The sequence below is a fragment of the Otolemur garnettii genome, unplaced genomic scaffold (genome assembly GCF_000181295.1).
Source record: "Otolemur garnettii isolate 467f Iridium unplaced genomic scaffold, OtoGar3 scaffold00007, whole genome shotgun sequence".
Lineage (NCBI taxonomy): Eukaryota > Metazoa > Chordata > Mammalia > Primates > Galagidae > Otolemur > Otolemur garnettii.
The window spans coordinates 9,548,566-9,560,257 of NW_003852402.1; the positions used below are offsets into that span (position 1 = coordinate 9,548,566).

The following is an 11,692-nucleotide window of genomic DNA, read 5'->3' on the forward strand; positions in this document are numbered from 1 at the left end:
AAAAAAAAAAAAAAAAAAAAAAATAGAAAAATTAGCTGGATGCAACAGCTTACGCCTATAATCTTAGCACTTTGGGAAACTGAAGTGGGAGGACCAATTGAGCCTGGGGGTTTGAGACCTGAGCAACATAGTGACACTATCTCTACAAATACTAAAAATATTTAGCTGAGCCCATGTTATAGTCCCAGATACTTGGGAGGGTGAGGCAGGAAGATCCCTTGAGGCCAGGAGTTTGAGGTTGCTGTGAGCTATGATGACACCGCTGTACTTCAGCCCAGGCAACAGACCCTGTCTCAAAAAAAGAAAAAGATAGCTTCTCTTTGGTCACATTCTGTCACTTTGCTCTGCTTAGGCCCTTCATGGGAATTCTAACTGGCTGAAATGACTGTGTATCTTTGTCAGTTTATTAAGTGTCTACTATGTGCCAGGTGCTGGATTCAGGGAGAAGCAGGGAGGCAAGGTCCCTGCTCTGGAGGACCTTGCCAATGAGATCAGTTTGGATTGGTAACTGCTGCTAGGAAAATCAAGAAATTGGCTAGAGAGTGTCTGGAGACCTCTTGGAACTTCATGGGCAATCTTTGAATCAAGACCTGAATGGTTGGAAGGAGTAAGCAACAGAGTCTTGCAGAAGAGAATTTCTGCAAGAACACCCAGTGCAAAGGCCCAGAGGTAGGAATAAACTTGGTGCATTCAAGGGGCAGGAAGGAAGGCCTGTGGGGCTGTGGTGGGGCTGGGGGCTGCAGGTAGAGAGGGCGGGAACTGCCAGGGCCTGGGAGCTCTGCCTGAGTGCCCTGGGGGAACTTAGGGCTTTAAGCTGAGCAATGACAACAGGGAGGTGGGAGGCTGAGGGTGTCAAAGTTCTTCAGTTGGACAGGCTGCATGTGGGGCCAGCATCCAGGGGCCCGCAGTTCAACTGCTTTGGGCAAGCTCTTGAGCCCCCTGTGGGATGGTAATCCTCAGGTGTGGTGAGGACCAGGAGGGACCAGCACTTGGCTCATGGTAAACAGTAAATGCGTTGACAGTTACTGTACCATTGTCATTGAGGTTGGGTTTAGGGACCTGGAGGGTGGTGCCCAATTGTTAGACTTGAGACTCCTCCTCCCTGAGTCACAGACTGAGATGGGGGAGGCAGGAAGGCCAAGGTGGAGCATCACTCGGTATCAGCAGTGCTGGGTTTGTAATGCCTCTTTGATGTCCAGCAGTCTCTTGGAGCAGCAAGTCTGCTATCACTGCTTGGGAGGGAGACCCAGCCGGCTGGTATTTTAAGTCACAGGACTGGATGAGATCACAGGCGGGTGGGATGGCTGGGCCGGGCAGTGCTCGAGGAGGGAGGTGAGGACCAGCCGGGGGCCTCCTTCAGAGCTTCTGAGCTAAGAGGGTGGGAGCTCAGAGGAGCCCTGCAGTCGGCAGAGGGGAGAATAGGAGGTGAGGAAGAGCAAATGGCAAATCCTCCCCTTCAGGAAGGGTGTCTGTACTTGGCAGTTTACAGATCCGTGCCCTCCACTCTGCATCTTTGCAGCCTGCCTATATGATGAGTGTCACTCCTCCCCCCTCCATGGATGGAATTAAGAGAGGTTAAGGTATTTTCCCAAAGACACACAGCCTTTAGGTGAAGTAGTCTCAGACTTTCTGGGGTCACAGGCCCTTTTGAGGGCCTTATGAATGCTACGACCCTTCTCTGAAAAATACACATATGCACACACTAATTTTAAAACATTTCATGCATTTTTCCCCATAGGTACATTCATATGGTTCTAAAATTAAAAAGACACAAACAGGAATACAGTGAGAATCTTCCTCCCACCCTATCCCCAGCCACCTGCTCTCCCTCCCTGGAGGCAGCCAGTGTCACCAGTTTCCTGGGTCTCCATCCACAGACAAGCAGAGACAAGCAAATATGTGTATCTATAAATTTCTTCTCTCTCCCTTTTTACACAAATGGTAGCTACTCTACTCACTGCTCATCACTGTTGCCTTTTTTCGCTTAAAAATACATCTCAAAGACCTACATCGCTTCTTCCAGAGCTCCCTCGGCATTTTTATATCTGCATGCTGTGCCATCCGTGGATGGGCATTTGGGCCGCTTCCCAGCGATGCTGCGGCAGGCAGGCGAGGCTGCCTCACGCCCCATGTGTGTGACTGTCTTAGGCTGGAGTCCCAGGGGGGAGGGGGAGAGTGGCATACTCAGTGGCCTCTTCCTCCTAATAGCCCTGGAGCAGGGGAGGGCGTCAGGCACTAATGTGCAGCCCAGCCCTGACCCTCACTCCTCCCTGCTCCCATGCCTCTGCTGGGCCCAGTGGAACATTCCAAGGAGATTGTTTGTGTGTGTGAGTAGGGGGCATTATCCCCAGCCCCTGAGTTTCTGGGAGACACCTCACTACAGCCAGTAGCCCTTGCTTTTGGGCTGGGATGCAGCTGTGGGAAGTGGACATCGGCTGCACTTAGGTCACTTCTGCTCCAGATCCCCATACTTCCCTTTCCCCAGGCTCATGGGGAGTTGTTGCCCGTTTTGGCTGGGGCGGGAGAGGAGAAGGGATATGGTCTTCATCCTCAGGTGCTCAAGGCTGAGCAGGCCAAGCTGGGTGACTCTGGGGCAGCTCCCTCTCCCGCTTCTGGAGACCTCACTGCCCTGCTGTGGCTCCTGTTCTTCTCTCCTGTGGCTTGCCAGGGCCTGGTCTGATGCCCTCTCTTCTCATCCCACACCCTGGGCCCAGGCAGTCTCACCCACTCTCAAAGTGTGACGTGTCATCACGCTCACAATCTAACGCTCCCAACTCTGCCTAGATTTGTCTTAGAGGCCCAGGACCTGACGTCCAGTGGACAGCTCTCCATCTGGACATTCCAAGGTCACTGCACACTGGAAACCACTGCTCCTTAAACCTGGTCCTCTTCCAGGCTCCCACCTTTACCTGTCATTCTTCACGCCCCACCTACAACCCACTGCCAACCTATGGACTCTGTCCAGAATGTGTCAGAATTCATCTCCTTCCCTTGAGCCTCTCTGCCACCACCACTGCCTCCTTGCCAGTGTCTGGCTTCGGTCATGCCCTTTCTGATGGCCAGAGGCCAGCCTCATCCATCTCATCACAGTGATTAGCCTGGCACTCCAGATGGTGCAGGCCTCAAAGGTGAGGGCCAGGCATCCCTGGGATCCTACTGGGGAGGGTTTTTTTTTTTTTTTTTTTTTTTTTGGTGAGATAGATTCTTACTCTGTCGCTCTGGGTAGAGTGCCTTGGTGTTATAGTTCACAGCAACTTCAAACTCTTGGGCTCAAGAGATCCTCTTGCCTCAGCCTCCTGAGTAGCTAGGACTAAAGGCACCTGCCACAACGTTTAGGCGTTTTTCTATTTTTAATAGAGGCAAGGTCTCGTTCTTGTTCAAGCTAGCCTTGAACTCCTGAGCTCAGACAATCCACCCACCTCAGCCTCCCAGAGTGCTAGGATTACAGGCGTGAGCCACTGCACCCAGCCAAGGATGTTTTATTTTTTAAGCCTGGTAGTGGATACACAAGGGCTATTGTATTATTCCTTGTTCCTATTTGTCTTAAAGATGTCACAAAAATTGAAAAGACCAAACCGGAGAAGGTCTGGTAGCCCCCACCTACTTCCTGTGGCCCTGGCCACCTCCTGCCTCTGGGACTCATCCTGGGCTACCTACCCTCTTGCTCACTTCACGGTCACAACCTGGCCTTGCTGCAGGTTCTCAATACACCAAACTTTTTCTGGAATGTTCTATATACCACTTTTCACGAGACACAGTTCTCCTGACCGACTCCACTTACTACTCAGGTCTTAGCTTAAATGTCGCTCTCTCACAGAGGCCTTCGGAGACCACCTCGAGTCCCCTGTCTCCCCTCTGACATCACACTGTGCTTTTCTACTGCCTGCCTGTGTGGATGCTCACTCTCTATAGAACTTCTCTCCCCAGCTGACCCATAAGCCGGTGACCCGAGGCCTGCATCTGGCCCACATGGTGTATGCTAGTGAAAGTAATTGACTAGTGACTTTGGAGAAGGAGTAGAGAAGCAACCACAACAATCTGGGGTGACAGCCCAGAGGTTGCTGAGGTTACTCTGGAAAACAAGCTCTTGGGACCTACTCCTGCCTTCTGAGCCCTGAAGGGAAGAGGAGAGCAGGTACTCATGGGGGGTGAGACAGACACAGTGCAGCACAGGGCGCATCTGTGGGTCCTCCAGCCGCTAGCCCCTGGACTTGGCCCTGACTAGAGGCCTCTCTGGACTTTCAGGGGAACTTGCTTATAAGCCCATTCCCTGTCGCATGTCTGCTGGCTGAGTGATTGGGGGCTCAGGCAGGGTACAGATCTGGCAGAGAGAGCCAGTCTCCCCCCACTACTCAGAACCTGAATGGAGCCCAAACTGGCTCTGGCTGGACCCAGACTCAGAAACCTGGGACCTATCTCCCACAATCCAGTTTCTCCTTGCCTAGGAGGCCTGACTTCACAGAACCCGGCACATAGTAGGACTTCATAATGTTAAGTGGGAGCAAACATGCGATGTGACAGTGTTTCTTCAAGACAGGAAAGCAGCTTGCCGCCTCCATGTGCTTTGGTGCTGATTACCCAGGTCCAAGCTCTGGCTCCACTACTTTTGGGCTGTGTGATCTTGGGCATGTTGCTGGATCTCTCTGTGCCTTGGTTTTCTCACTTCTAAAATAGAGGTAATAGACTGGGCGTGGTGGCTTATGCCTGTAATCCTAGTACTCTGGGAGGCTGAGGTGGGTGGATTGCCCTGAGCTCAGAGGTTTGAGACTAGCCTGGGCCAGAGTGAGACCCTGTCTCTACAAAAAAAAAAAAAAAAGCTGGGCGTTATGGTAGGCGCCTGTAGTCCCAGCTACTTGGGAGGCTGAGGCAAGAAGATCACTTAAGCCCAAGTTTGAGGTTGCTGTGAGCTATGACACCACAGCACTCTACCAGGGCAATATAATGAGACTCGGTCTAAAAAAAAAAAAATTAATTAATTAAATTAAATAGAGATAATAGTGACTTCCTCTGAGGTCATTGTGAAGCTGATAGGACAATCAGTGTAAAGCACTTAGACAGTGTCTGTGCAGAGTTAAAGGCACTCTAAGTGCTCAGGGACTCACAGTGGATTTTGCAGTGTCACAAAGTTGGCCCGTGGGGGAGGGGCTAGGTGTGAAATCATGGGATTTCAGGGTCCAGAAGAAGGAGGGGAACAGCTTTCCTGAGCATTTACTGAGTGGTGTGCACTTCTATCTGAATCTGACCCTCTGGACCACCCTGCAAGGTGGATCCTACTATGTTCCTTTCACAAATGGAGACACTAAGTCTCAGACCTGTCAATGACCTTAGGCAGGCCAGGGCCCAAGTCTGAGCCAGCTCTGTCAGATTCTGAGCTGCCGCTTTTGCCTACTTGTTCCCTGGTGTGATGTTGGGACAAACTGGGCAGGGCTGTGTGGGCAGGTGCTGGGCAGGTCTGGGACGCTGCACTTGAAATTTAGGGGAGGAATCAAGAGGCGGCGATGTTCAGCTTTAGAAGTGATACACACTCTTATCACTCACTCCACGCTGGGCACGTGATTACAATCCTGTTTATTCTCATTGCAATCTTATGAAGTAAGCTCTCTTATTAGCTTCACCTACAGATGAGTGCAGAGACCAGAGGGGTTATTTAGCTTGTCTAAGCTCACACAGGTAGAAAGTGATGGTACAGAGATTCCTCGTTGAAGCTGCTACACTTGGAGGGGGAAGATGTAAGGTCTGCAGATTCATGAAGGGGAGGACGTCAGACCTTCCAGGGGACAGGGGACTGTAGAGCCTGCAGAAGTCATGAGCAGGCTGGGCACACTGGCTCCTGCCTATAATCCTAGCACTCTGTGAGGCTGAGGTGGGTGCATGCTTGAGCTCAGGAGTTCGAGACTCACTTGAGCAAGGATGAGACCCTGTCTCTACTAAAAATAGAAAAACTAGCCAGGTATTGTGGTGGGAGCCTGTAGTCCCAGCTACTCGGGAGGCTGAGGTAAGAGGATCACTTAAGCCCAAGAGGCCAAGCTTACTGTGAGCTATGATGATGCCATGGCACTCTACCTAGGGAGATGGAGTGAGACTGTCTCAAAAAAAAAAAAAAGTAGAAGAAGAAGAAGGCTTGGTGCTGGTAGCTCAAGCAGCTAGGGTGCCAGCCACATAAACGAGCTGGCAGGTTCAAATCCAGCCCAGGCCTGCCGAACAACAATAACAACTACAACTAAAAAAAGTAGCCGGGCATTGTGGTGGGCACCTGTAGTCCCATCTACTTGGGAGAGAGGATCACTTAAGCCGAAGACTTTGAGGTTGCTGTGAGCTGTGACACCATGGCATTTTACCCAGGGCAATGTAGTGAGACTCACAAAAAAAAAGAAAAAAAAGGTTCAGTGCCTGTAGCTCAGTGGTTAGGGTGCTGGCCACACACACCCAGGCTGGTGGGTTTGTACTCGGCTGGGGCCTGCTAAACAACGACAACTACAACAAAAAAATAGCTGGGTATTGTGGCAGGCTCCTGTAGTCCCAGCTACTTGGGAGGCTGAGGCAAGAGAATTGCTTAAACCCAAGAGTTGGAGGTTACTGTGAGCTATGATGCCATGGCACTCTACCAAGGGTGACACAGTGAGACTCTTTCTCTCAAAAAAAATAAAGTAAAAGAAAGTCATGGGCAGGTAGGGACACCTTGCCACAATTTCCTCTGTTGTTAGGTCTTTCCTTGTGTCAGATTTAGTCTTTGAAGGGCTCAGTTCAAAGAGCTGTAGATCTGAGGCCTTGAGTTCTTTTCCTCCCTGCAAAACTCCACGTTAGAGCAGCCCCTCTCTCCCAGTCCAATCCTGCAACTGGACAATCCAGGTCTGAGAGGCCTCAGGGCTGGAGTAGGGGGCAGAGCCTGAGCCTGTCAAGGGCTTGGAAATGAGACAACAGTGCTAATTCTGTCCATTCCCCAGAGAAGTCTTCCCACCCTCCAAGACCCTTCTGGGTGCACCGAGTTGACCCCTTGGCCCTGACCGTGTGGTGCTGGAGAATCTGCCTCCCCTCGCAGGCCCAGAAGAGGCTGACCTGACTCAGAATAGGTCACTTGCCTTAATCCAGACTGTGCCTTGAAACATGACACCTTCCTGACTCTCCTGCCAGGGTGCAATTATGGCCCCTGATTTTACAGACAGAGAGAAGGAACATCTGGCCAGAGCTGTGAGTGGTGGAGCCAGCAGTAGAAGGGGCTCCCCAGCTCCCTGTGCCTGTCCAGAGTTCTTACATCATCATCATCATCATCTTTGCCATCAACATGTTTTCTGTGTTTACTTGTGCAACGCACCTCACACCAGCAGGTACCGCCGTGGTGTGGTGGTTGGCATGTTCACCTCCTCCATGACCTGATGAGGTAGGTGCTGTTATCATCACCCCCATTTTGCAGATGAAAAAACTGAGGTCCAAGGAAGACGTGCTAAGAGGTGAGAGAGAATGGGAGCCAGGCCTTGCCGCCCCAAACACATGGGTGTTCTTTTCATGAAGTTGGATAGAAGCTGAGTGATGTAGACAGACAGTGAGTGCTAAGGGGTCGGGGGAGCAGGGCCTGGGGTCTAAGCTGCAGAAGGTGTCAGAGAGCCATGGGAGCTAAGGGAGGGGGCCTGGAGGTGGGGAGAGTGTGGGCAACCAAGTCAGTCAAGCAGGGCACTATGGCAGGGGAAGGGGGCCCGAAGATGCAGGCTGAGGACCAGGGTGAGCAGAGACCTAGAGTCAGTCAGACCCCAGTTGGAGTCCCAGCTTTGTCACTTCCGCTGTGTGACCCCCACGCTCAACACCCCCCAACTCTACAGCCTGCAATTCTTCAGCTGGGGAAGAGAAATAATAACTGTGCTTGTTGCTGTGGTAGGTGCTTAATAAATACTTGTTAAATATACAAAGGACACAATGATGCTTCTGTGAGATAGAGGAGGCATTTTCTGGCATGGGTTGGCAGCTGCTCCCTAAGAGGAGCTACAAAGAGAGGGGGACTGGTTCCGCTGGGCCCCCAGGCTGAGCTGTGTGACCTTGGGCAAGTCATATCGCCTTCCTTGCTGTCTTACCCGATAACAGCAACCTCAGAGGTTGTGACGGGAGGGAATGAGATGCATAAGGACCCGCAGACTGGCACTGGCTCCTGCTCCCCCTTTGCCCCCCATTCCCCTCCCCTCCAAAGGAGCTGAGTTTCTAGAAGGGCAAGTGCTGCCTGGGGCCACCAGGGCCAGCTAAGTTGTGCTGCCACAGCGACCAAGTGTCCCACGAGTGGCCAGGTGTGCGGAGGGAGAGTTGCCGTTGCAGCCTGCCTGGGTTGCTGGGACCTGGGTTGCTGCCACCACTACTGCCAGTTTATCCACTTCTCTTATGCAAAGGGAGGTGTAGGCCAGGAGGAGGCATTTAATGTCATAAGCTGGTCAGGAAAACCTAAAAGCTAACAGGATAGGCTCGGCGCCTGTGGCTCAAGCAGCTAAGGCGTCAGCCACATACACCTAAGGTGGCGGGTTCGAATCCCCAGCCCGGGCCCGCCAAACAACAATAATGGCTGCAACTAAAAAAAAAATGGCTGGGTGTTGTGGCGGGCGCCTGTGGTCCCAGCTACTTGGGAGGCTGAGGCAGGAGACTCGCTTGAGCCCAGGAGTTGGAGGTTGCTGTGAGCTGTGATGCCATGGCACTCTGCCCAGGGGGATAGCTTCAGGCTCCGTCTCAAAAAAAAAAAAAAAAGCTAACAGGATAGGTGGTCCTCCTGCTGTTGGGTCCCCTGGTTGGCAGGGTCCTCAGCCCCTCTCTAAGTGCTCAGGAGGGGGCAGGACAGTAGATGTCGGTGTTTGGCAGCCCTACTGGGCACCAGTAGCTCTCCTCTGAGGCCTCACTTTTCTTCTCTGTGCCACCTTGGACACTGTGCCACACCCTACTCTTGGTCTTGGTTTCCTAGTTGTCCGGCGCAATCTGGACTAAGTGTTTGCCGATTTTTCCTGGTCCCAGCACAGTAAAATTCAAAGAAGAACCAAGTCTGGTAACAGGCATAGCATGGTCAATTCTTCATTTGCCAAGAAAGGGCACTCAATTTTATTTTATTTTATTTTTAATTTCTGATTAATATGCGGGTACAAATGATTAAGTTACATTGTTTGCCTTTGTCAGGTAAGGTCCCTTATGCAGCTATGTCCCGAACGCAGGAGGTGTGCCATATATGCTCACATTGTGCCATTAGTGGGAGCACACCAAGGACATTATGTTTAAAAAGCACCGGGCATCTCCCATCTCCATCACTTCCTAAAAGAATGTTTGCCACTGGAAGAGCTCCAGGATGCAATCCTAGAATAAAGGACACGGCTCCAGGGTCTGTCTTTTGTTCATTTGGCCATGAGCTAGAGGCCTGAACTCAGGGGGTTGGGAAACCCTGGCCCCACCTCACCGATCCTCTGGTTATCCTATTTTATGTCAAACTCTGAGCCTCAGAAAAGCTGGGCAGCATGAGTAGCCTCACTGACTGGTGGAGGAACTGAGGTTAGGAAGAGGAAGGACTTGTTTGAGGTCCTGCTGCAGAGCTGTGACAGAGGGGCCCCACCTTCCTGCAATCTGATTCTTTTCACACACATTCAGTGCAAGCAAACAGACCAGTTTGTCCAGAAAAAATGCAGTTTAATTGCAGGAATAACGTAGACACCTGAACACCTGAACCGGCCCCACCCCCTTTTTTTTTTGAGACAGAGCCTCAAGCTGTCCCCCTGGGTAGAGTACTGTGCCATCACAGCTCACTGCAACCTCCAACTCCTGGGCTCAAGCGTGTCTCCTGCCTCCGCCTCCCAAGTAGCTGGGACTACAGGCGCCCGCCACAATGCCTGGCCATTTTTTGCCTGCAGCCATCATTGTTGTTTGGTGGGGATTCGAACCCGCCACCTTAGGTGTATGTGGCTGGCACCTTAGCCACTTGAGCCACAGGTGCTGAGCCCCCCCCCCTTTTTTAAATAAAATATCTCTGTTCATAGCCGGGCGTTGTGGTGGGCGCCTGTAGTCCCAGCTACTTGGGAGGCTGAGGCAAGAAAATCTCTTAAGCCCAAGAGTTTGAGGTTGCTGTGAGGTGTGACACTATAGTACTCTACAGAGGGTGACATATTGAGACTCTGTCTTAAATAAATACATAAATAATAAATAAAATATCTCTGTTCAGAAGAGGATGGTACCGACTTGTCAAGGCCCCTTGTCCCTCTCCTGCCATCTGTGCCCCCTCCTGGTGTGGGCCTTCCTTGGGCTGTGTACCTTCCCCAGGAAGCCCCATATGACAAGCAAGGAGAAGAAAACCTGGCCATCTCCCGGCAGTGGTCCCATCAAAACAAAATGCCAAGCTCCATCCCTGTCACTTTTGGGAGAGGCATTGCTCACATCAGCCCATGTACTGGCAGGTGAGCCTCTCAGCCCTGCCAAAGGAGTGGTGGAAGTGTGCGCTTTTGTGAGCAGGCCACTGCAGCCTGAGGTTGTTTCAAGTGACAGGACAGCACAGGTGGCTCCATGGCAGAGGATGGGTCCTGGGAGCATTGCGAGCCAGCACTGCTGGGCATCAGGACATCCCAAAACCCATAGGGCCTCACAGATGACAGGCCCGGGAAACCTGCTGTGACTTCCAAGGGAGGTACAAGGGTGCCCCCTTGGAATGTACTGTGGGGGCCAGTGGGAGGGCAGCTGGGGCAATGGAAGGACAGGGGTTGGGGATGAGGGTTGAAACTGGGGTGGGGCTGCCTTGGCCACAGGACTTGGCTGAACCTCCCCACCCTCACACACGAATGGGAGCAGTGGGCATTTCTGGCCAGGGGAGGGACCAGCTGTCTCATCCCTGGGCTTCTCTCAGAAGGTGCAAGCCACATGAAGAGCCCTCAGCAGAAGCAGCACCAGCTGAACCCACAGCCCCACTGGGCAGAGAATCAGGGTCCCCAGAACGCTGGGTTTGTGTTTAGCCTTGGGCAGGGTCCCCACCTCTCTGTAGCTTAAGGACCTTATGCATCAGAGGCCCAAGCTGCCATGCCTTATCCTTTCTGCCTCTCTCCTGGACACTACAGATGATGGTCCAGAGCCTATTGGAGTGGGTCCAGTGCCCTCTTTCCCATGTCCCCAGACTCACTCCATCCTCCTCCAGGGAAAAAGTGGATGAGGAGCTCAGGGGTGGATTGAGGAGGCCTTGTCCAGAGCTGGCCCACCAGGCCTGCTCGGAACCCTTAGCAAGTCCTTCTCACCTCTGGACGTCCTTGACCTCAACTTAGGGTCTATATTCCTCCTGCTCCAACGGTCAGAAGTGCTAATGGGGACATTTAAGGCAGTGGGACAGAGCGGGGGGGGGGGGGGTTGGTGGTGAAATATTTAGCAAAGAAAGACCTAGAAAACTCTCTATGGACTAGAGGGCAAACCCAGTCCCCAGTCTCCTAAGGGCTACACCTGGAGCCTTGCTACTGGGACTCTGGGGGAGGTAGCAGAGAGGCTCTGGGACTCTCAGCTCTGACAAGCCAGGAGTACCCAAGAGGCTATTCCCACATACCTATTGGGTCTTCAGGATAATGGGTCTCACTGCTCCCAGTTTTTTTGTTTGTTTTTTTGTTTGTTTATTTTTGAGACAGAGCCTCAAGCTGTCACCCTGGGTAGAGTTCAGTGGCATCACAGCTCACAGCAACCTCCAACTCCTGGGCTCAAGCGATTCTCCTGCCTC

At 52.2% G+C, this 11,692-nt stretch overlaps 1 protein-coding gene across 2 annotated transcripts in view; it reads left to right on the plus strand.

The window, feature by feature from the left end:
* KCNJ4 (potassium voltage-gated channel subfamily J member 4) overlaps positions 1-11,692 on the plus strand; it is a 24,824-nt gene that overhangs the window by 9,839 nt on the left and 3,293 nt on the right. Inside the window, exon 1 of one of the 2 annotated variants that reach the window (XM_003783203.1) lies at positions 673-684. The exons of the other annotated variant lie outside the window; for it this stretch is intronic. The gene's annotated coding sequence lies outside the window, so the exon portion shown is untranslated. Of the gene's footprint in view, positions 1-672; positions 685-11,692 lie in introns of those variants that run through there. 2 annotated transcript variants of the gene reach the window in all.